The sequence below is a fragment of the Protopterus annectens genome, chromosome 6.part0 (genome assembly GCF_019279795.1).
Source record: "Protopterus annectens isolate FY-2018-M chromosome 6.part0, PAN1.0, whole genome shotgun sequence".
In the NCBI taxonomy this organism is placed as follows: Eukaryota; Metazoa; Chordata; order Ceratodontiformes; family Protopteridae; genus Protopterus; species Protopterus annectens.
Window position 1 is genome coordinate 1,031,148,065 of NC_056737.1, and position 25,633 is coordinate 1,031,173,697.

General features: G+C 42.3%; 1 protein-coding gene across 2 annotated transcripts in view; it reads right to left on the bottom strand.

The window, feature by feature from the left end:
• The window catches only part of VRK1 (VRK serine/threonine kinase 1), an 867,990-nt gene that overhangs the window by 811,269 nt on the left and 31,088 nt on the right, over window positions 1-25,633 (bottom strand). The gene's annotated exons all lie outside the window — the stretch shown is intronic.

The following is a 25,633-nucleotide window of genomic DNA, read 5'->3' on the forward strand; positions in this document are numbered from 1 at the left end:
TGGCTTTAGCACTATGTAGCTGAAGAGTACACAATGAAACAGTGGAGATCCACTAACAGCACATATCTGTTGACTAGTTTTCAGTTTTTTGATGGAAAAAAAAAAAAAGTCTGGTAAATTAAAATACAGGCTTGGAAGCATGGTGGGTTTCTATAAACCTAAACCCATCAAATGAAACTATAATCCTAGGAGATACAAATATTAATTGGCAAAATCTTACCTCCAACTCCCCAGCCAACAGCATAAATTTACACAGCTTTACTCAGCTTATCAAAACTCCCACCCATGGCCTATCTACAGGATCAAAATCTATCTTAGATTGGATATTAGTTACCCACACCACAATTACTCAAACTTTGGCACCCTACCCAACATACTAAGTGATAATCTCTCAGCATACACCCACAGGACTCACCCTCATATAGTCAATACACACTCCTACAAAACCAGAAATCTCACCCACTTTGATCAAAATAAATTCTCAAGCATTCTAAAAACCCATTACTGGCTCCCACTAAAAACTATCCCCCAAGACGAGGCAGTTACTTTAATAAGCTCTTCTTGGATACTCAATAGCTCAGCCCCCATACATATCAAGTGAACAAAAGTGAATCATGCCCCATGGCTAACAAAAGTGACCAAACAATGCATCCTGCACAGAGACAAGGCACAGAAAACTTGGCAAAAAGATTGAAATTAATTTTGTTGTGTTGTATTCTAACTACTAAGAAACAGAACCAAGAAGCTAGTAATACAAGAAAAAAAAAAAAAAAAAAAAAAAAAAAACACTATTTCTCCTCTAAAATAACAACCTTACAAAATAATCCAAAGAAATTCTGGAAGTCAGTCTCCACCCTTCTCAACCCTGGAACTCTACAGAATCCCTCTCCTGCACCTGATAAGATCCCTAATCAAATTTCCCATGACTTCAATACCCACTTCATTACCACCATCCAAAAATTAATCAGACTCCTCAAACAAGCCCAAACCAATACTCCCAGAATACTAATAATCTCATACAAAATGTAATAATCTCATACAAAATGACAATGCATCATTCATTCCTAACAAAAATTCCAATCCTTCCTTAACTCGCTCATTTTCTATTCAACCAGTACCCACATCTCTCAAATGTAAACTATTAAAAAAAAAACTCAAACCATGCTCTTTCCGCTAACAACCCTTCCCCCAGAATATTTACAACTAGCAGCAAATGCAACTGCATATCCAGTTAGTATTCTTATAAACTGCTCTCTCGTAGAAGGATAAATTCCACATCTATGGAAAAAAAATCCACTACATAAATGTGGAAACTCTCACGACCACTATCGCCCCATCTCTATACATTCCCTACTATCTAAAATCCTTGAGAAGTGTGTAGGACACACAATTACTCAAGTACCTCATTGAGGATAATCTTCTGTCTCCCACTCAACATGGCTTCTGCCCACAGCACTGTACTATTACAGCCCTGCTCTCATTCACCATTACAGCCCTGCTCTCATTCACCGATACTGTCAACAAAGCCTTAGATACAAATCACCTCACTTCAGTAATCCTATTGGATCTAAGGCTTTTGACACAGTATCACATACTAGACTTCTGAACCAACTAACAAAACTTGGCTGCGCCCCCAAATCATTCAACTGGTTCACATCATACCTAAACAGACAATCTGTAAAGTGGCATAACGTCCAATCTGATTATCTGTCAAACATAGGAGTCCCACAGGGTTCCACTCTGGGACCATTACTCTTCAACATCTTTATGAATGACCTCCACAAAGTCTCTCAGCTAGGTAAAATTATCCAATACGCCGACGATTCGACAATCTCTACTTCAAATAATTTGACCTCCTCACAGTTACTCAAAATGCTTTTACAGAAATTGAATCATGGCTAAACAATTCACAACTTCTACTAAAATGCCAAAACAAAACAAAACCTCTATTATTCTCTTCAAAGCCACCAGATATAGACTTCAAAATCTTTACTATTTCAGTTCCGTTTTTAGATAAGTCTGCCAAACTAGGCATTACAATTGACAACAAACTCACCTTTGAAACGCACATTCTCAACGCAATAAAGAAAATGCACTTTAAACTTGGCAAACTTTATCGTCACACTTTACATGGACAAAAACATCAAACAAAACCGGCAAGTACCTTACTCATCCCTGCCCTACTTTACAGTAGTGTCATCTTTACTAACCTTCACTCATCCCTCAGCAATAAACTTCAGTCTCGTTACTATAAAATAGCCAAATTCGCCTCAGGAAAGCCAAACTGCTCACACCACTGCCAAGCAATCTCTGAACTGAACTGGTTGGATTTCTCAAAACTATCTTTGCTATACCCAACTAATGCTAGCCCACAAACTAATTTATAAACCAAATACCTGCCCAGCACTCTCATCAATATTACAAACATATTCCTTCACGTACCCAAACATCCTTCAACAAACTGCTACCAAGTGTGAACAAGCCCAACAAAAGAGCTGGACAATGCTTGTTCTCCCATAGCACTGCTAAAAATGGAACTCCTCACCTTCCCATATTACCCAAATGGGCTGTATAAAAAAGACATATAAAAGTAGCATTAAAAACTTACTTCCTACATAACCTCAAATGCCAATGCAAACCAAACAAACCACCATTGAGAACTGCCCTCACTAAGGCAAAAAACACAGCATCCATGGGACCGGATGGTGTCCCCGGCTGTGTGCTTCACGAACTCAACGAGGAATTAAACCCACAGTTAGGACAGCTGTTTAATCTTAGCCTCACCTCAGGATACGTACCCAAGGAGTGGCGCACGGCAACTGTGGTCCCACTTCATAAGGGCGGTGCCTCCACAGACCCTGGAAATTACCGCCCCATTAGCTTGACAAGCCTTATCTGCAAAGCCATGGAGAGGATCATAATGGAACTCATAAATAAAGACATAGGGAACTTGCAGACTTTGGATCCAACCCAGTTTGGCTTTGTCAAAGGCAGATCCTGCCTCTTAAACTTGGTTGACTTTTGAGACTGTCACCAAGGCCATTGATGAGGAAAGGCAGTCCATACAGCCTACCTCGACCTGGCAAAGGCCTTGACACAATACCCCACTCAGGTATCATCGAAAAACTCATCAGCTTGAATGTAAACCCATACATCACAAGATGGGTTGCAAACTGGCTAAGTGACAGAACCCACAAGGTCAGAGTTGCTGGAGCCATGTCAGACTCAAAGCCCGTCACAAGTGGTGTCCCACAGGGCTCAGTCCTGGGTCCACTCTTGTTCGGCATCTACTTTTCTGAAGTACAAGCAAACACAGGAGGGTTATGGCTGACAAAGTTTGCAGATGACTGCAAACTGGGCGCCATAGTCGAAAACACATCTGACACAGATATCCTCCAGAAGGGCCTCACAGCCAAAAAATGCATAGTCATACCCTTCGGGAAAAACAAGGTTACCCCTAGCTACCATATAGGTGGCAATCCACTGAGCACAGAAAAAGTCATCAGGGATCTGGGGACCCAGGTTGACAGTAGCCTTTCGTTTGACACTCATGTTGCTAAAGTAGTTAGGAAAACCTTCTATATCGCCCACCTGATCATGAAGGGATTCACATCTAGATCAAGGGAGGTCATCGTCCCCCTGTACTCAATCACTCATTAGACCTATGATTGAGTACAATGCCCCGTTCGGAATGTATCTGACCAGACACCTGCTGCAGCTTGAAAGGCCCCAAAGTTCCTCACCAAAAGGATAAAGGGTCTCAAAAATATGTCTTATGCTGCCCGACTGAAAGAACTCCAGCTCTATTCAGTCTCATACCGCTTGCTCAGAGGTGACCTGTGCCTGACATATAAGGCCATGTCAAACCCAGATTTGATGAATATGCTTCACCTCAAAAAATCTAGATCCCTCAGAACCACAAGGCGGAGACTTAAACCTTGACACGGTTATAAATAGAACGTGCTGGAGGGACAGATTCATCACCCAGAGACTCCCTATGCTGTGGAACAAAATCCCGGTACATGTGAGGCAGAGCACCTCTCTGGCCTTGTTCAAGAGGAATCTTGACCAATGGATGGGAGATTGCAGATATACCCCAGGGATTACTTCAGTGTCACTGCTTGACAGAGGCACAGCAAAATGATAGGCATAGTTTTTATTCAAACTAAAGGGGTGGCGAAAGCCACATAACTATGGGCTAGGCTTATAAATGCCCTTGGGCAGATAGCCTAGTATGAACCTATGAACCTATAAAACCTTCACTACTTCTTTCTAACCCAGTTCCATAGTTCAAAATAGCAACACAGCTCTATTACCGCTATAACTGTTCGGCAAGAACTGCCATGTTTTTTTCATGCAATGCCAAAAAGAAACAAGTCTAGCTTTGTACTATACTACCAACTGTTATCCAAGTTTATAAAAGTTCTGCTATATACTGATAAGAAAACTTATTACAATTTTTTAAATTTGTGCATATTTCGACTTAAATTTTTTTTTTTGTCAAGTGTCTATATTTTTATTTAACTGTATTAATTGTGGAGCTTTTTTCCCCAGGCCTCCACTGAAAATGGGTTCCTGACCCAGTGGACTTTCCCAGTCAGTAACTAACTAACTAACTAACTAACTAACGTTAGTTAGTAAATAATAGTGGTCTTTCCAAATGTTCAGCCATAAAGAACTACAGTGAAGCTAGTCCACGCTTGTGCTGGTCTTCTCTCTGGTGGTACTGAAAAAAAACTGCACCTCTTTTACAGAAGTATTGGGGGGGCAATTATAAATCATCCCAAACACACAAACAGGGACTATATGGGATAGACCAGCAACAAAAATAGATCGGACACCACACCATTTTTACTTGGGCTATATAACCTGTATTTTACATATAAGGAACTAAAACGTCTTGCGCACACTTCATTTGAGTGGGCATGTAACCAATGGTAGAAATGCTTCAGCAGCTCCTGCATAATCAATGGCTCAATAAGCAATGACAGTAATGCATGGGACGCATGCATGTAGAATTCACCATACCTCAAAAGCACAGTACAGCTCAAAAATGTACTATGCTTGCTGTTTAACTGGTTTAGACTCTGGGTAAAAGTTGTAGCGGCTGAAAACATGTACAGTTCCTCTGAAGGCCATCACAGCTCTGAATATATTTTGTCATCTGAGAGGTGCAATGGCAAGTTCAACTCCTGGACTTCATGTTGACTCAGATTGCTACTCTCACACAAGATAATCAAAGCGAGGTATCTAACTTCTAAATGTATATAAAAGTTGGTCCTGGGTATAGCTGGAAGGCACAAACCATCTTCTGAGTTGTACAACTTCAAGGAAAGGGAGAGAGAAATCAGACATGTTACAATAACGAGTCATGTCTGCAATAATTTGTTATCTCATAACTCGGTAGTAAACTCAATGTCTTCATTCCGGTCAGCACTCGCACAGAGTGTGAAAAATCCCAGTGCTAACAGAACGAACAGGGTTCACCTACAGATGCTTCAGAAAAAAAAGAGCTTAAATGTGTAACAAAAACATAAAATTTGTCAAGTTAAGGTAGAAATTCCTTTACTTGACCAATTTAATGTTGTACTTCAGACAAGTAAGCTGTTTAACTGTTACCAAATGCCACAAATTCAATTGTAAATGTAGTTACACTGCACTGATTGTGGACCGTTACAGGATTCCACATGCTATCTACACAACTAGAGATCTAGGCACCGTGTAAGTTAGTACCGCTCCATTCACTGTGAAAGCAAAGTCAAAACTTCACTCAAGACATTTAAGCCTTTGTTGTAAGCTTCAGACAACAATGAAAAAAAACAAGCGAAACTGGAAGCAGCAAAATTTATTCCGGTACCTCGGCTGAGTGCAAAGAAAGATCCATAAGAGGATCATTCAGAATTGATAAATCATCACTGCTGAAAGAAGAACCATTCTTATGGTATGTAACAGTACATACACTCTCATTATGTGCATTACTGTCACAGTTTGTTTTTTGGAGCAAAATACACTCTCAAATACAATTTCCTAACAAAACGTTTCACATCCAATAATAAACTCCGAAAGCGCTGGTATCCTAGTCGGAACCATAAATGGGGTGAAATATATTGCTCAGAGTTATTTCAATTGTAAATCTTGTGGGGTAGTGTATATTATTGGCTGTGATTGTGTTCCAAGTAAATATTATATTGGCCAAACAAAACGCCAATTAAAAATACGTATTTTGGAACACATGGGAGACGTTAGAAATGCTAGAATTGATAGTCCAATTGCTGAACATTTTAACATAGTTCATAATGGTGCTATGGAATCTTTATTTTTTTGCGCTTTAGCCAAACCTGTTTCAGGTATGAATGGTAATTACTTACAGAATCTTTTAAATCTTGAAAGTAGATTTATTTTGAAATTTAGCACTTTAAAACCGAGGGGCATGAATTTAGAAGTAAATCTTACACTTTGATCCTTGGGTAGTAAATTATATTTTATTTTGTGATGTACTTAGGTGTTTGTATATTTTCTATTTATGTAAATAATGAATTATTTAATTGTATAATTGGTGTTATGCATAATATATAAGCAGCTAAAAAAACTGATGGTTTTATTCCTTTGAAGGCACTCAGCCGAGGTACCGGAATAAATTTTGCTGCTTCCAGTTTCGCTTTTTTTTTCCATTCGACTTTTGCTTGGTTTTTGTCTTCAGACAACAACCCTGCTTTTGAGTTATCACCCATTTTCCTCCCTACTTGGAAATGTACTTTGGGATGCTCCTCATGATATCTGCAAGTAGCATCCATTTACTGAAGCACCCCATTTCTGGACCAGAGTCAGAAGTACATAGATACACTAAGTCAAAAACTTGTTTCCATTTCTGATACTACAATGATAAAAGATCTTAGTTTTTATACTGCCTTGTCTTATGACTTCAAAAGAGATGACTCTTTACAGGAAACCTTCCCCAATTCCAAAACTGCCTTTCAATGAAGGTGAATGAAGCTTCTCTTGTTAAAAAATCTTTTCCAGTAATACATTATAAAGATACGCACAGCATTGCCCTTGTTCAGTGTACATTCCAGATGAACATCTAAAAAAGTGTAAGCCACAAAAAGATTTTATTAAGCCCATCTGGCTAGCTTAGTGTCACTTTAGAGCCACAGCCAGGTTCATCCCAAGCAGAAAAGGCACAACATTCTGTCTAAAACTAAACTTCTGTCAAAAAACACCCATAGCTATTACTGCTGGTCTCCCCTCCTGAATAATACAGCAGTGCAGAATGAAATGCACTCCTGTCTACAGCAAGTATCATCAGTATCTGCTGAAGTGGAAACAATTTTCAGACTCTATTGTAGTACTGATTCCAGTACCAAAATGTGCAGTCACATAGTCTGATAAAATAAACTGCGCATGCAATACTGTTGTTCAATCCAAGCTATTCATCCCAAGATTTCGTCTGCTGTGCACTCAGATTAATTTCTCATTTCCTACACCTTGACACATCACAGTGCATCCTGGCAGGTATTCCAATTTTTTTTTAGAACTAAAAACAGTGGCACAGCCACAATTGGGGCTTCACTCCCTTTCTTTATGTACTGAAGGAAGCAACACGCTGCTTGGAGTATGCAAGTGGGGAGCATGACTGGTACCAGAGCACACTAACAGAATGCATTTTACAGTAATTACAGTACAAAACTGCAGCACAAGACACAGAAGAGCCAAGTCCCCTGTGACATCAGCCATTAAATATCCTACCACCCGCACTACCACAATACACGGATACCATCACCCAGTTCTGTTTGATGTAGGCCATCATCCACAAAAACTCTTGGTAGGCTTAGTCTTGTTACCCATTCAGTTCTGGAGGCAAAGATGAATTGGTAAAGTACATTCATTATCTTCAAACAATGACTCCTCAACAGTTATGTCCAGACAGAACAAAGTACCCGACTGGATTAAAACAAAGTACTGAAAAAAAAAAAAAAAAAAAAACTACCCTGGTAGACCCCTAGTATAAACAGGCTATACAACAGAAAGAAACTAAATGTCCAAGAACAAGGGGGAACTGACTCAGCAGAGGAAGAAATCCCTCTCTAGCTTAAACAAATTAGAGATCTTGTCAAGTCTGCCAAAGCTAATTACAAAACAAAAATAGCTTCCCTAGCTAAGGATAGTCACAAGGCATTCTTTAACTATGTCCAAAATCTAAAAGGGAATACCTAGCTATGCACTGAACTGGTTGGGGATGGCGCCACACATACTCAGGTGTAATAGCCAACCTGCTAGCTGACAGATTTGGAGCAAACATCACCCCCCCCCCACGTCCCCTCCAGTCATCCCCAAAGTATACCTGCCACCATTCCTCAGTCTATTATCTCAGAAAAGCAGATCTTGGCACTTTCCAACACCAAAAATATGGCATCAATGGGACCACAAACACCCCAGGTTGCCTTGTAAACAACTTAAAACATGACCTAGCAGACAGACTTGGATCCCTGTTTACCCATAGCCTGAAAACTCACTATGTTCCAGCAGAATGGAGGACAGCAACAGTAATCTCTCTGCACAAATAGGGACCCATCAACTGACCTCGGGAATTACAGGCCCAAGGCTAGACTACCTCATCTGCAAGGCCACAGAAAGAATCATTATGGACCTTACTAACAAGGACATTGGTAATCTCCAAACTCTGGACCAATCTCAGTTTGGACTCATTAAAGGCAGATCATGCCTGTTAAACATGGTTGAATTCTTCTAAAAAGTCACCAAGGCCCTGGACGCGGGAAAGACTGTGCATACAGCCTATCCTAACCTAACCAAGGCATCTGATACAACTCCTCACTCAGGTTATTATACAGAAACTCTGCCAATTGGGAATTAACCCCTTAATTACCAAATAGGTAGCCAACGGACTCACCAACTGGGCACATACTGTCAAAGTGGGGGACTTCACTTCTAGCAAAGGACCAGTCACCACTAGTGTACCATAGGGTTCTGTGCTGGGCCATTTACTACATGGAATTTATTTCTCAGAAGTCTAGGCAAACTTGGACAGCCAGTGGCTGACCAAGATTACCATAGCTTATGAACATATAAGGGAGGAGGGAAAGAGTTCTAAATCAGGAAAAGGAATCCACTTTGTAATGCTTTGTAACTTTTTTGCCACCTTTTTTCTTTATATCAGAGCTTTTCTCATCGGGTCTCCACTGAAAATGGGCCCCCAGCCCAGTGGACCAACCCGGCTAACAAAAGACATAAGTACATACAGGGGATTCATTTACTGCCTCTGTATTCTTATGTTAAAAATAGCAAAGAAATGGCACAAGACAACCATCTAGAAATTGCCCCCTTTGACAGTGGTTTTCCTTTTATTTTCTTATCTTCACAGGAGACAAACTGCTGATTTGCTTTCCTGAAGGTTTTAGTTTTATCCATGAAGTATCTAAGCTGTTTGTGGGCATCCAGAGTATGCAAACTTCATTCTCCTTCATTGTTCGGTTCTGGGAAGAATATAGCAAGATTAACTCAATGTAAACTGAACACTTTAGACCTAAAAGGATTTGTATTCAAAAACCAAAACTCTGTCCTCCTGCAAGAAGTAGGGTTTATTTTATTTTTATTTGTTGAAAAGAGTAGGGGTAGAACACTGATTTTACGATCGCTTTTCAGACTCAGGAGAGCAGTCTGACTGAATGACTTATTCAGAGTCACACACACAGGCAATGGAGGCAAAGGAAATCATACCCTGGACCACAGAAACAGCCTATTATCAGTTCTTTAATCATTTGTGCCACCTGCCACACAAAAGGTTTGCTCACTATAAGAGCGTGCAACTCACAGGCTCTTCTTGCAGAAATCACAGCAATGAGCAACTGTGTTTTCCATGTCAAGAACATCAGCCTGATAAGCTATTCCAAATGGAATAAGTATTGTTTTTTCCAAGTACAAAGATAAGATAACAAGGGGGCGCCACCTTTTTTCTGTGTGGATGGATATGTAAAATCTGTTTCAAATCCTGCCTGACTTGAGTACGTACATAAAAAGGAGACTCTACGGTCAGACCAGCAGAAATGACTGAAAGATGAATTTTGATAGATCAGTAAGAAACACCAGAGGATAACTCACACAAATCAAGAACCAGAGGTATCTGGGCCTTAAATGGGAACGGGCAAAATGGCAGACTAGAAAGCCTTTTCTACTTACACATATAAGATTTTTTAACAGCATTTTTTCCCCCCAGTCTCCTTCAGTACCGACTGCATGTCATCAGGGGAAAAAAAGGTCTTAAGGAAATCAAAACTATCATCCAAGCAGTCAAGTGTTTCTGGGTTAGAGTGTATGAGTGTACTAAACAACCCCTGTCTTGTATAAGCAAATCTGGTTTGCAAGTAAGCTCATGTTAATTGCCCTTAGTCAGTTTCAAAAGGAGAACTGCTGCTGCCAGGGCCAAAACGGGGACACCACCACTACCTTTGGGGGGAGTCCCTCTGGATCTTTAGAAAATCCATGGGAATAACTGGAAAAGGTAGAAAAACATGCAGGAACATTCCCATCCATGGGAATAAAAGTGTGCGTCTTCCAGGCCTGTTTGCAATAAATTCCAGAGAATTTCTTTGTCTATTTTGAAAGGAGACAGACAGATTTATATATCTGAGGTGTTCCTCACAGTTGGGTCAATTCCTTGAAGACCCAAGACATAATTAAAAATTTTTAAGGGTCTGTCTTGGTCCTGCTCAGCTTGTCTCTGCTCTTACAGAATGAAGGTGAACCATACCCGCTCATTATCTGACTTTTGCAGAATGTCCAGACATTTTGCCTCATATTTTTAGTCTGTTCATCATAAACTGAGGTTTTCTGGTAAATCACAGATCACTGAAGTCACTAAATAAATGACATACATTTGAGTTTTAAACTTTATATTCTTAAATTGCATTCTAATGTTATCCTAGTACATTTCTGAGTTTATAAAAGGAATATTTCAAATCTGTCCTTATTTTTGGTCCCCCCCATTACTTTAGGGTTTGTCCAGACTTCTTCCTCCAAGAGGTTGAGAGGTATGATGTGGCCAGATATGATGTGGCCAGAAAAGTCAAACTGAACTGAGGTGCAACATCCTAGGCCTTGTAAGCAAATCTGCAAAGCGGGTTAATTCTGGTGCCCCCTTTTTATATACACATCGCTGCAGTGTTGTTTCTAACAAATGTGAGTAGGTCATGGGAACCAAAGAAAATTTAAGAATTTTGAAGCATGGATTGCTGTAAGCATCTCTTTTATGGATGTGCTTAGTCTGTCCTGCTTGTTCCTCAGATCTTGAATTTTACCCCATTCAATACAGCATCCACAAAGTCTAAAGCATCTGCTTTAACAGACAGAAGCAGAGTGGAAAACAGAAGTGGAGGTCAGAGTTGAAAGATAATGGTTCACCCACCACACTACCTCCTTTCTCACAAACCAAGACACCTGAATCTGAAAATGCACAAAGTAATGACGCTGAGACCACTCGGACTGGAGGCACTACTGAATTTCTCTCAAATGAAGTCTGGCAAAGGAACTGTGGTAATCCTAGAAGACATAAGACCCCCATCCTGAGAAATTCCTTATCTGATACCAGAGATTGGGTGGAAGAGCTTAGGAAGATTTCTTCATACAGTTCCACTTTTTTTTCCTAATAGACAGACTTTTCTGGGGAAGAATCCGGAAGACAAATACAGAGAAAACTATTCTGTGTGAAGGGATTAAAGAAGATTTTTGTAAATTCGCTTGAAATCCCAGACTAAGCAGAAGTTACACGACACTTGTCAGAACCATGGCAAATGGAAAAATGTCTACAGCTATTGGCAATCATTAAATTATGGAAAGATTTGAATGCCTTTAAGTCTGCAGAAATAAATTACTGAACCAAATCACTTTGTATGTAGACTTAGTGCAGTGGATAGACCTAATGGCAAGACATAGCCAAACACAGAAAATCTTAAGAAATGCCTGAACTCTGTCAACAGGAATGTGATAAGCATCTTTCATCTCTAAAGTTTTATTTCTTTACTCAGTTGAATGGTAAAGTAACGTAGTTTGGAAGGATAACATTTTGACCTTTGGGACCTTGACAAAAAGACCGAGAAAGAAGTGGTCATCAAGTTCCCATTCTTTAGCACTAGAAAAATCCTTTGCCCATCATCTCATCTGAGGGCACTAACTCTATGATCCCCTGAGACAACACTTGCTCCATAACCGGAAGAAACATGGAAGTTTTTACAGAACAAGTAGGAATCCCCTGAAAAGGAGGAAGAGAGACTCCCAATGCGATCAACACCCTTGGATGATTTTTTTTTTAGAACAGAACAGATTTGTCCGAAATAGTCTGATGCCACTGTGGAAGTGGAACTAGACAGTGGCAGACTGTCAGGAGTGGGAGGTGAAGGAGCCTGGAGAGGCAAGCAGTCAAGTCTGACGTTTTGGACGGCTTTCCATTTTTTTTTTTATATAGAGTCTCCTTGCCATTATTTATTATTTTTTAAATCCTGTTTATTAGCGCCTGCTTGAACAGCTTTTTTTCTCTTTCTCAAAAAGGGTACAGAGTTAGAAAGTTTTTTTTTGTACTTGCGTATTATCGCAAAAATATTTTCACGCTAACGCGGGTTGCTGAGAAAATAAGTGTAAAATTGCTTGTCCCTTTTTCCGAGATTAACTCATGTCAGTAATGTTGTGAGATGCGCGTTCCTCAGCAAAATAACTGCTTTGAAGGGCTACTGAGTGCAATCGCTGATAAATTGCCCCCCCCAACACATACCAACAGAAAAACAATGAATGAGCCACACAGCTTTCCAGCTGTAAAACATGCAGAAATCCCTGAAGTACATCCAGAGTTTGTCCCAATATGCCACCATCACAAAGTACAGTTTTGTACCTACCATAAATGTAGATGTCCGATAGGTATGCATCTGCAGTCATAACAAATGGGTTGTCCTGCCTCAGGCAGCCCTTCGGTCGGCCGGATTCCAAAGTCTGGGTCTGGCCTCGGCTGATGTCGCACTTCACCCGACGTCATAGCTGCCGGGGTATAAAGGCATCAGCCGACGCCATTTTCCTCAGTGTTTCTTGCCCCAGATGACAGGTACCCTCTAGGAAGGCTAAATTTGGATAAATGCAGATAATTCCAAACAGTAAAAGCAAAATATATATATATATATATATATATATATATATATATATATATATATATATATATATATATATATATACATACATACATACAAACAAATACACCATAATAGATTCCCCCAGCTAGCTAAAAGAGGGGTAAGTACCCTAGGAATACCACAGAGGGGAAGGAGGGTGGGTAATCCTGACTGCAGATGCATACCTATCGGACATCTACATTTATGGTAGGTACAAAACTGTACTATGTCCTTCAAGGATGCATCTGCAGTCATAACAAATGGGTAGAATACCATAGCCAAACTGGGGGAGGAGGCACTAAGATAATGATGGTGTAGTTAAGATCCCTTGTAAAACAGCAGTTGCAAAACCTGCTCGGGATCTGGAGTATAAAGGAAGATTATAATGCTTGGCAAATGTATGCACGGAGCTCCAAGTAGCAGCTTCTAAAATGTCTTTGGTAGCCACTCCTCGTAGGAAAGCTGTAGTGGTGGCTGTAGCTCTTGTGGAGTGAGGCCTGATATTTTCAGGAGTTGTCTTTCCATGAAATGAGTAGCAGAATCAAATGCAATTTCCTATCCATTTTGAGATTGTCTGCTTTGAAATTGCTTTTCCTTGCACTCCCGTTGCATATGCTACCAGTAGCTGGTCAGTTTTTCTGCTGGCCTTGGTTCTGTCCAGATAGTAGCGCAGCTGTCTGTGTACATCCAAGGTGTGTAGTAGTTTTCCCCCCCTGTTCTGTGGGTTGGGGAAGAATGTAGGTAAATGTATGGCTTGGTTCAAGGATATCCTGGATACCATCTTTGGCATAAAAGTAGGATTGGTTCTCAGAGACACTCTATCCTGATGGAAGATAAGGAAAGGCTGCACTGCCATTAAAGCTTGTAACTCAGATACCCTTCTTGCTGAAGTGATTGCTAGCAGGAAGGCAGTTTTCCAAGATAAGAACTGTAAGTCTGCTGTTGCTGCTGGTTCAAAAGGGGGAAGTGTTAATTTTTCTAGCACAAAATTGAGATCCCATGCAGGCAAAGGTGGTTTCCTTGGAGGTTTTACATTTTTGATCCCTCGCAAAAATTGTTTGAGGAGAGGATGAGAAGACAGGAGGATCCATGTTGTACTCTGTTGAAATTGCTGATGCATGTATCTTAATGGAAGAATAGGACAGGCCACTGTGGTACAATTCTGCCAAGTATTCCAGGATGTGTGCTAGGTTTGCTAGTGTGACATTTTGTCCCTTTTCTGCACTCCAAATGAGGAATCTTTTCCATTTGGCTGAATATGTTTTCCTTGTGGAGGGTCTGCGAGCCTCCAGGATAATGTCCTTAACCCTCTGAGATAAATCAAGTTGGTTTTGTTTTATGCAATTTTCCAAGCAGTTAGCTGCAGTGTTTTTAAGTTTGGATGCAGGGTCTTGTAGTTGTTCTGCGTTAGAAGTAAAGGACATAGAGGTAGATGCCATGAATGCGTCCGAGACATGCTTCTCAGTAGCGGGTACCAATGTTGTCTTGGCCAGTCTGGAGCCATCAGAATTACCTTTGGCTGTTCCTCTCTGATCTTCAGTAGAACTTTGTACATCAAAGGAAGAGGTGGAAAGGCATATACTGTCAGGTCCTTCCAGCTGAAAGAAAGGGAGTCCACCCTCCAGGCAAGTGGGTGGTATACTCTTGAGCAGAATTTCTTCAGTTGGTGGTTGTGTGGGGATGCAAACAGGTCTATGTCTGGCATTCCCCATTTCTTTGTTATGGTTTTGAAAATATCTGGATGCAGCATCCATTCGTGAGCATCCGTGGTAGTCCTGCTTAAACTGTCTGCTAGTGAATTCTCTTTTCCTGGTACAAATTTGGCCTGCAGTTGGATGTTGAGATTCAGGGCCAAGTTCCACAGGTCCATTGCCGTCCGGCATAGAGGGTATGAATGTGTGCCTCCCTGTTTGTTGATGTACCACATGACTGTGGTATTGTCTGTCCTTATCAGCAGGTGTCCTTGCTGGATGAATGGTCTGAATGCCTCGATTGCATGCTTCACTGCCAGCATCTCCTTTAGGTTTGTGTGTAGATTCAGCTGGTCTTGTGACCATAGGCCTTGGATACACTTGTCTTCCATGTGTGCCCCCCAGCCTAGGTCTGAGGCGTCCGTGGTGATAGTCTGCCTTAGATGTGGTTTGTGGAAAGGCAATCCTCTGTTTGTCTGACAGGCCTGAGCCCACCACAGGAATTCTTTTTTCAGGGATGGAATGATTGGTATCTGGGCTTCTAGACTGTGTCTGTGCCGAGACCATACATTCCTTAGGTACCATTGTAACTTTCTCATATGCAGCCTGGCATGTGGGATCAATATTATGCAGGATGCCATGTAACCCAGGGCCTGCAGGACTTTCCTTGCAGTAAGCTGAGTTTGTCTTGTTAATGCCATGAAATAGACCGGTAGTTGCTTTGGTTTTTCCTCTGCGAGAAAAGCCATCTGAGTTATTGTGTCCAGGTCTGCACCCAAAAATGTTATCCTTTGAGATGGCACTAGTCTTGACTTTTGTATGTTGACTGTGTATCCCAAGGCTTGCAGCAGTTGTATGACATTGGCCAAATCCTTTATTAATTTTGTCTTGTTGTCCGCTTGTATTAGGCAGTCGTCCAGGTATGGGTAGATTTGAATTCCCTGAAGCCTGCAATGAGCAATTACTGATGCCAGGCATTTCGTGAATACTCTGGGCGCAGTAGATAAGCCAAAGGGCAATGCTGAGAATTGATAATGCTCTGATCCTGCAAGAAATCCGAGAGGTCTTCTGCAATCTGGTCGTATAGGGACGTGCAGGTATGCCTCCTTGAGATCTAGAGTCACCAGCCAAGACTCCTTGCCCAACATGGGAAGAAGATGCTGTAGGGTCAGCATTTTGAATTTTGGAACAATGAGATATGTGTTCAGTGCGGACAAATCGAGAATAGGCCTCCATTGATTTTCTTTTCTTGGTACAAGGAATAGTCTGGAGTAGAATCCTTGGCCTTGTTCCATAGATGGTACTTTTTCTATTGCTCTCATCCTTAGTAAACTGATGATTTGTTTTAGAGCCTCTGATTTCTGGCTTGGTGGAAGGTTTGGCATTCCTCTCTTTTTTGGTAAAGTGTGGAAGTGAAACCTGTAGCCCTTGGTTATTGTTTGTAAAGTCCATTTGTCTCGTGTAATACAATGCCAATTTCTTGAGAATAAGGCTAGCTTTCCGCCCAAGGGTGCTTCCAGTTGTTCCCTGGTTGGCGGAATCAGAGCCAAGTCATTGTGTCTGTCCTGTAGAAGTGGTTGCAGTCGCAGCTGTGGCGGCACTTCTTTGGTTGGCAGGTTGCCACTGACGACCCCTGTAGGCACCCCTGGATTGACCTCTGCCTCTTGGGCGTCTATTTCTGCCTCTCTGTGCTCTGGAGCTGTCTGGAAAGGACCAATTCTTTGAAGGCCAATTTCTGCTAAATCTCGGAGGTTGGACCTGCAAAAAATCCTTGACTGTTTGGACAGATTTTGCTTTTTCTTCCACTTTCTTTAGAACCTCCTGTGCAGGGGAGCCAAACAAACTTTGTTTCTCCATAGGGGCATCCAGGAGTTTGGACTTAACATGGTCTGGTAAGGATTGTTCTTTTAACCAGGCATGCCTTCAAATCACTGCTCCAGTCATAGCTGATCTAAATGAAGCCTCCAGTGCATCATAGCCACATTTAAAAAATGATTACTGACTTGCTGAGAATTGTGTACCAAATCCTGAAGGGACTTACGGTCTAAAGGTTCAGGAGAGGCCAGCTTTTTATTCAGCTGATCTAACAAAAATTCCTGATACTGTATCATGTGAAATTGACAGTTTAAAGCCCTGGCAGAAAGAGTAGCAGATGTATAAACCTTTTTACCCCATCTCTCTAATGCTCTAGATTCTCTTTCAGATGGTAGTGGGTTTTTGGCAGAGGCAGCTGCAACACCTTTAGGGCCCTGAGAAATGGTTTCTGGGTCTGCAGCATGAGCCTTATACAAGTGGTAGCGAGAATCCGGGACCCTGCAGTATCTGTCAGGCTTTGCAGGGGCCGGGGGAAGAGAATCAGGGGCAGTACAGGCATCACTGTATGCATCATCAACAACTGATAGTACAGGTGGAATGGCTAAAGGTCTATGCTGTGGTAAGTGTAAAAAAGTCCTTAGCCTTTTCCTAGAATCAGAAAAATCCTGACCCTGCCATTGGAAGTGTTCCCTCATTGAGTGTAGGGTTTCCCCAAAAGAAAATTCTTCTGGAGGAGAGGCGGAAGGAATGGAGTCTTCTGCATCAGAATCCTCATAAGGTGAGTACGGGCCTTCCTGATGGTCCGATACATCTGAACCATCCGAGGAGTAGTCAGAGGACAGAGGTTCAGGGGGTTCAGTCCTAGGCCTCTTTTCAGGAGGGGTTTGTGAGGCCCTGTCTGGGTGAGGATGGGTACCCCTGATCAGAGAAATAAGGTCCTCAGCAAGGCTGAGAATCTGGGAACTTGAGGTAGGCCTGTGAGAGGGAGCTTTTGAAGGTAAGGCCTTGGAAAGTTTGGCTGCTTTAGCCCTGGAAAAGGCCGTGATAGACATAGAAGCAGGGGGTCTAGCTGCCCCACGTGCAGAAGTAGAGATGTCCAACGGAATAGTGTCAGACAACTCTTGTGTGCCTGCTACTTCAGCAGGAATTTCTGTAGCCGACTCAGCCATGGCCTGTGTGGCCTCTTATCGGAGGCATGCTTTCGGCCGAAGGGAGAACCGAGGTCTCGGTTTCAGCCGAAACAGAGACAGTAGGCCTAACAGTGGTTTCAGCCGAAACCGCGGGCCACGAGTGTCGGTCCTTTTCTTTGCGTTTTTTAGCTAAATGTGTAGTTGGAGTCTCCGACGGCATTTTATATGCAAAAGTGGAGCCAAAAAAACTCTTCTGCAAACTCCGACCGACGTCTAAGAGTCGGTCGGTTGAAGGAAGCACAGGCTAAACAAGCTGATACGTTGTGGTCTGGGCCTAAGCAAGGAAGGCAGTAAGAGTGGAAATCCTTATGAGGTATTTGTTTCCCACAAGTTAAACAATTATTTACTTTGTCTGACATCGGCGGAGGCAAGAAAGAGTCCCCAACGCGGTACTTAGCTTTTTAGAAGTCTTCGGTACGTTGAAATCTCTGGATCTGACCGACCGGCACTTGCGAACAGCTTCTGCTTCGGGCACCGCGTGGCAAGAAAGACAGAGGAAAATGGCGTCGGCTGATGCCTTTATACCCCGGCAGCTATGACGTCGGGTGAAGTGCAACATCAGCCGAGGCCAGACCCAGACTTTGGAATCCGGCCGACCGAAGGGCTGCCTGAGGCAGGACAACCCATTTGTTATGACTGCAGATGCATCCTTGAAGGACATCACCAAAACAAACCAAATCTGGTAACTTCTGCCATCATGGCAGTGCCATGAAAAACTACCCTGGATTACCTGTCAACATCATGCCCCCATCACTCTTGCAAGCCCTTAATTCCTGTAAGTTTCTGTTACGAAGGTTAACCTACAAAACTACAGCTGAAAAATAAAGGAGGTATATCCGAAAAGCATCTAACATATGCATGATAACTGCCAAAGTCCTTTCCGGCCAAATACAAGTGCAAACGCAACCACTCAAAGGTAAAGGAGAAAACTATTTTCAAACCTTACTTTTTCAGCCGTTTAACTGATAAACCTTCCTAAAAAACACAAAACATTACAGAAAACATGTTTTTGAGCTTTTTAATACTTTCTTGGTGCTACTTGACACGAGAAGCAACCAGCATTACCGTGAAAATCTGGTTGCGATAATAAGCAAGTACAGTTTTTTTAAACTTGGAAAAGGAGAGTTGGAAAACTTGGGTTCCCCTTGAAATCATCTCTATCCTGCTTTTATCAAATCTTTTTATGAATGTCAGCAGCAAAACAGAACAAACCGGTCAAGGAGCAAATTTAAAATGTAACAAGCTTATCTTCTCATAACTGACACCACAGCAGCAGCTCTGGAGCCAGTATCAGCAGAATCATTAAGAACACTTTACAGAGAGTTTGGTTAAATGAGAAGCAGATAGAATAAAGGCATTTGATTTCAGAAGAGAGGGAAGTTAATATTTCTCAAAAGAAGCCAATAAAAATGTTACATGCAAGTCTGATAGTTAAAAATTCTAGAAGTTAAAGTAGCGAAGAAAAAGAAGCCATGTCTTACCATAACGTTCCATCTGTACTGTTGATCCTCGTTCAGTCATTACACGTGGGTATCTGTTCCGACCTCGGAACCGAGCCGGCCATTTTCCAAGCTTGCGTCAGCTTCAAATTCTCGCGCTAAACTCTTACTCACAATCCCCCTCTCCCTGTTACCTCAGATTGAGTTTGCAAGTCAAAGAAGGTAGAGGCTACGCAAGCTTGGAAAATGGTCGGCTCGGTTCCAAGGTCGGAACAGATACCCATGCGTAAGGAATGAACGAGGATTAACAATATCAGATTAAACTAATTTCCAGATCAAATAAACTTGCCCACCCTTGTCATAGGGAAGGAGGTTAGCATTAGTACTCTCTTTAGCAGCAAGTGTTATATAAATAAACAAAAAATTAATTACTTGTATATCCATCCTTTGAAGACCAGGTTAGTAGCCTCTTCAGGGGAGAACAGAGGCAGTATTTTTATGACTGCAGGGTCTGCTTGAGGATTAGAAAGCAGATATCTAGGAATATGAGATACTATGCAAACGCTTAACCTACAAGAGTTTTTAGGGGCAGGCAGTTAACTTTGAGGCAAACTGGAAGCAATTAAGAAATAATCCTCAAGTTGATAAGGGAGGGCAAGCAGGAGCTGTGGAATAAGGAATACACTGCTGCAACAATTGATAGTACTTTTGCTGGAAAATAAAGATTTCATTTCTGCTCCTAATGAAATACCCCCTTCATTTTCACTACAGTCTCAGAAGATGATAGGTATTCTGGACGCCTCAATCAGAATCTTTATCCTGTGAAGAAATCACTGAAGAAAAAGAAATTACCATCCATTCTCTGTTTTTCTGTCCAAACATCAGTGTCAAAATGAAAAAGAAATCTATTTCTATTTGTCCACAGTAATAAAAATCAGGAGAAGTAACATTAATTGTTTAGAGTGGCTCATGCACAGACCAAAGGTGGAGGAGTCTCGTACCTCAGTCTACATCAGAAACACACACCTCCAAACTAATTAAATGGAGCAAACCACTGGAGCTCCTCATTGCCTAGATTTCAATAGGCAAAGTCGTATATATCCTAGCAAGCTATAGGACACCACTATGACCCAAGAAATCCATAACTCTTGCTTAGGCTTACTGGAGATTCTCACCATTTAACCTAATACTATATTCATGGACAACCTTAACTACCCCGCTATAAAACTAGGACTTCTACATGACCCCTAACTTGCAGGCCCAAAGATTTCTGGGACAACACAAACACCACAGACCAGATAGCCCATACACCCACTAGGGGTGCAAACACTCTCAACCTGGTACTCGGAAACACAAGAGAACATTGTACCCCTCCCAGTGTACAGTCCTCTCTGCTAGAGTAAGACCACAAAGCAGTCGCCTTTTTTGTTGTAATAAAAACAAATTCTGTGAACCCCAGCTAACCCAGCAACACTTTTCTAAGGCACACTTCCTACTACTATGTGATCAGGCTGACAAAATGTCATGCCCTTCCAGACCCTGAGGGCACAGTTGCCTATGCAAAACTGGTCACAGAAACCCCGCATCATGTCAATATATGTAGAGACAGCTGTGCCCACCAGAAATAAGCCCAGAACCAACTTAGAACAAATCACCCCAGAGGAATCCAAACAAAGAAGTTGCACAAGACAAAAAAAAAAAAAAAACATAGCCAAGATTAGAAGGTGTTGCATCTAACGTGATTAAAAAAACAAACAATTCTCAAAACAAATGACTATGGAGGACAAATTAAGTCTACTAAAGCTAAATGCAAGATAAAGATGGCCTCAGGTTGGGTCCAAAACCTCAAAGGCAGCACACTGCAGGGTGCAGGATTGACTGTAAATGGTAAATAGATATAGCCAACAAATTCGGCTCCAATTTTACTCCCCCTCTCCTCCCCGGCTGCCCCCCAGTCAATACCATCAAATAACCCCCCCTCCATAACTATCACTAGGCAGCAGGTTCTAGATGCGCTCTCCAAGGACAAAAACACTGCACCAATGGGCCTCCAGACAGGCTTTGTACCATGCAAATGGAGAATAGCAACTAGCATTCTTCTGCACAAAGGTGGACCATCAACAGACTCCAGGAAATATAGATCCACAAGTCTGACTAGTCTTATATGCAAAGCCATGGAAATAATTTTCAAGATAATGATTAATAAGGGCAAAGAGAACCTTCAAATCTCTGGATCAAACCCGGTTTAGTTTTGTCAAGGGCAGACCATGCCTACTCAACCTGGTGGACTTCTTTGAGAAGGTCACCAAGGCAATGGATGAAGGCAAATTGATGTAAACTGCCTACCCTGACCTGACTAAGGCATCCAATACAAAACCCCACCTCTGGCACTGTAAACAAATTCATGGAAATTAAGCATAAATACTTGAGCTTTGGCCGGCTAAGATCTGCCTGCAATCAACTGGACATACAAGCCAATTTATGTACACTTATCTGCACTTTTTCATATAGTACTGCATTTTATTTATTTTTGTTTCTCGCTGAATAGTAATTGAACTGAAAATTGTGGCTGTGTGTCTACAGTTAGTTCCCACCCACCCTCCCTGTTCTTGTTTTGGTGTTAATCTTGGTGGTTTTGAAATTGCAAGCTCCTCTTGTAAATTTGTATTTGGATACTCCTTCTGGGCCCAGATCATTTGCTCACTCAACTGAATGCAGTGAGATCATTCTGATTTCAGGCACTCCTACTGTGTACAAAGAGAACATTTGGAAGGAAAAAAAAAAATTTCTGAGCTTGTTTCCTGCCTTTCCTGTAAGTAGTCTAATCCACATACAGATTTGCTGTATCCAGGACTATTTGTAAGCTTCTGAGCCCCCAAGCCTTTCTGTGTTGGAAGAAAGCCTTCTAGCTTAATTTTGTTTCTTAGAACTAGCCAGTTTTTTTAGTTGCATTACTCAAATCTGCTTCTTTCTGCTCAGCACTTGTTCAGAACTTGTAAGCACTAAATAAAGTTACAAATTACTACAGCACTCAACTTTCCTCACTCGACTAGAGGAAAGCAGTTTTTAGTACTTAATAAATAAGCACCTATCCAGGCATGTCTAAGGGTCAGCTCCCAATGTTTTCTCCGGTCTACCAGGTGAATCTGGGCATCTTGATTGCCCCATGTACACAGACAACCCTCTCCTCCTACCACCCAACACTACAACCTGTGAGAGATGCACTTAGAGCCAAACTGGAAGCAAAGCTCTCTTCACCCAAGACGGAACTAGACAGTCAAGAGGAGAAGGTAAACACTTGCACCACACCACACTCATCACATAGTCCCTCAAAACCTACACCACCAAAACACACACACCTACATTCGCAGAGGCTCTCAAAAAAAACCTGCCCAAGCAACAGGGACCTCCAAAGCAGAAACACAAGCAAACTCCACCCACCAACACAACCCAAATGGCACATAGCCCACAAACTCAGTGTGCTACTCAACCACAGGCCATAAGGGATAACAACGTATCCAACACCCTAGTCATAGGTGACTCTATATTCAGGTACACTGATGTTCCACTCACCAGGCTAAACAAGGAGAAAAGTTACTGTCAGCTGCCTGTCAGGTGCCAGGATCCACCACAACGCACGCACTCAGGTCACTCCACAACAATTACAAATATGACTGTCATTGTCCACGTTGGTGTGAATAACCAGAGACGTACTTCCCTGGACTACATGAAGAGACATGGAGGAGCTCTCCAATCTTGTAGCCCAGGTAGGTATGACCCTAGCCCCGAGTAGCATCCTGCCATCACCCAGAATGATAGCACAGTACAAGGACAAAATGACTGACTTCAACAATTGGCTAAGCTACTGCTGTCATTCTAAGGGGATCTAGTATTTGTCTGCCTGGGATGACATGATAGACAGATCACAATGCTTTGCCAGAGATGGCCTGCACCCGTCGCCATTGGGATTCTGGATACTGGCTAAGGCTCTTGCCACCCCTATAGTGCCTTTTTTTAGGCAAGGTTTAAATGACAAATTCACCACCGTAACAGGTGCAAGCAAAATCTCAGGGTAATGCTACTCAATGCTAGAAGTCTAAACCTCAAAATGCACTCACTCGAGGCACTCCTTAAAATAGAGACCATCGACATCTGTGCAGTGAGAGAGACCTGGTTCAAAGCTCCAGAGAGCACCCCTGCATTGCCAGGCTATAATTCATAAAACAACTTTTGGCCACCTAACCCGGAGCAAAGCAGTAAAGGTGGAGGTGTGTCCATATTCATTAAGGATATCCACACCTGGATGCATTATGCTGTGCAACTAGCTTGTGAGATTATCCAAGTGCAACTAACTCTAGGCAAGACCGCAATCCAAATTGTAGCTTGCTACAGACACCCCCCCCCTCGCCATGCCCCAGGATTCCCACTCTTCATTTCTTGATACACTGGAAAATATTAGGGTACAACCCAATACCCTAATAATGGGCGATTTCAACTACCCATCATTAATTGGGAAAACTACTCATGCACCAACTTTGCTCAAAGTTTCCTGGAATTCATAAATTCCAACACCTTGAATCAACTTATTCACACCCCCACCAGGTGCAGCAATATCCTAGACCTGGTCATTACCAACATGGGTGACCGGTGTTCCACACCAGGAGGTCACTTCCTCAATGGTCAAATCCGGCCACAAGCTAATCACCCTAGACATCCACATCCCGACCCCCCCCCCCATTACGGAAACCACCGTAAAAAACTTCTCCAAAGCCAACTTCACACAAGACAGAAGTGGCAAGGTTCATGACAATAGAGGTACGACTGCTGAATCCTACACAAATGCACTTTATAAGCACTTACACGAGTGCATGGATCGTGCTATCCCCAACAGAACCAAGATGCGATCCTCCAAAAAAAAAGGAAGCCAATCTGATGGTCCTCTGCCATAAACAAACACAACAGAAGAAAGTTGCAAAAAAAAAAAAAAAGGAGGGGGGGGGTTAAATCCCATGACTGGAGGATCAGCCTCAGTAAGAGGCAGAGATCCCTCATAAAATCCTCCAAAGCTAGTTATGAAAATAAAATTGCCACTGAATCTAGACACAACCACAAAGCAGTCTATAGCTATGTCAAGAATCTCAATGGCAACACTCAGATCTGCTCTGAGTTACAGCACAATGGCACTAAATATAGAGAATCAACTGATATTGCCAACATCCTGGCAGATAGCTTCAGTGCTAACTTTACCCCCCTCTCAACCCCTAGAGGGCCCATCTCTATACCAGAAAAATAGAAAGTTCCTATGATCACAGCTGCACAGATAAAAAAAAAACTCTTCAAAGCCAAGAACATAGCATCCATGGGACCTGACAATATCCCAGGCTGCATTCTACAAGAACTACAGAACGAACTGGCACCTCACCCAAGTACCATGTTCAGTCATAGCCCCACCTCAGGCTTTGTGCCCACCGAACGGCGCACCGCGACGGTTATCCCAGTCCACAAAGGGGGAGCCACAACGGACCCCCCCCAGGAACTAGTGCCCCAATCATAGCCCCACCGCAGGCTTTGTGCCCACCAAATGGCACCCAGCAACGGTTATCCCACTCTACAAAGGGGGAACTGGTCTGCAAGGCCATGGAACCTATCATGGAACTCGTAAACAAAGACATTGGTAATCTCCAAACTCTGGACCCCACCCAGTTCAGGTTTGTAAAAGGCAAATCATGCCTCCTAAACCTGATGGACTTCTTTGAAGCAGTCACCAAAGCCATAGAGGAGGGCAAGGTGGTTCACACAGCCTATCTAGATCTCGCCAAGGCTCCGACACCATCCCCCACTCTGGAATTATACATAAACTTACTAAACTAGGTATAAATCCCAATGTCACAAGATGGGTTGCCAACTGGCTCAAGGACAGAACCCACACTGTGAAAGTAGCTGACTCCAAATCCGACTTCAGACCAGTGACAAGTGGAGTACCACAGGGTTCAGTCATGGGTCCTCTCGTGTTTGGTATCTACTTCTCTGAAGTACTGGCTAACACAGAAGGTGGCTAACAAAGTTTGCAGATGACTGCAAACTAGGAGCCATAATCTAAACTCCCAACGATGTGGACATCCTACAAAAGGGTCTCACTGAGACAGATGTCTTGTGTCAAAGCCATGGCCTGAAGCTCAATGCCAAAAAGTGCATAGTCATCCCCTTTGGTAAAAACTCTGTACCCATGAACTACCACATAGGTGGTAGTCATAAACACCAAAAGTGTGATAAGAGACCTTGGGACACATGTGGACAACAGTCTCTCCTTTGATAATCACATCGCCACAGTG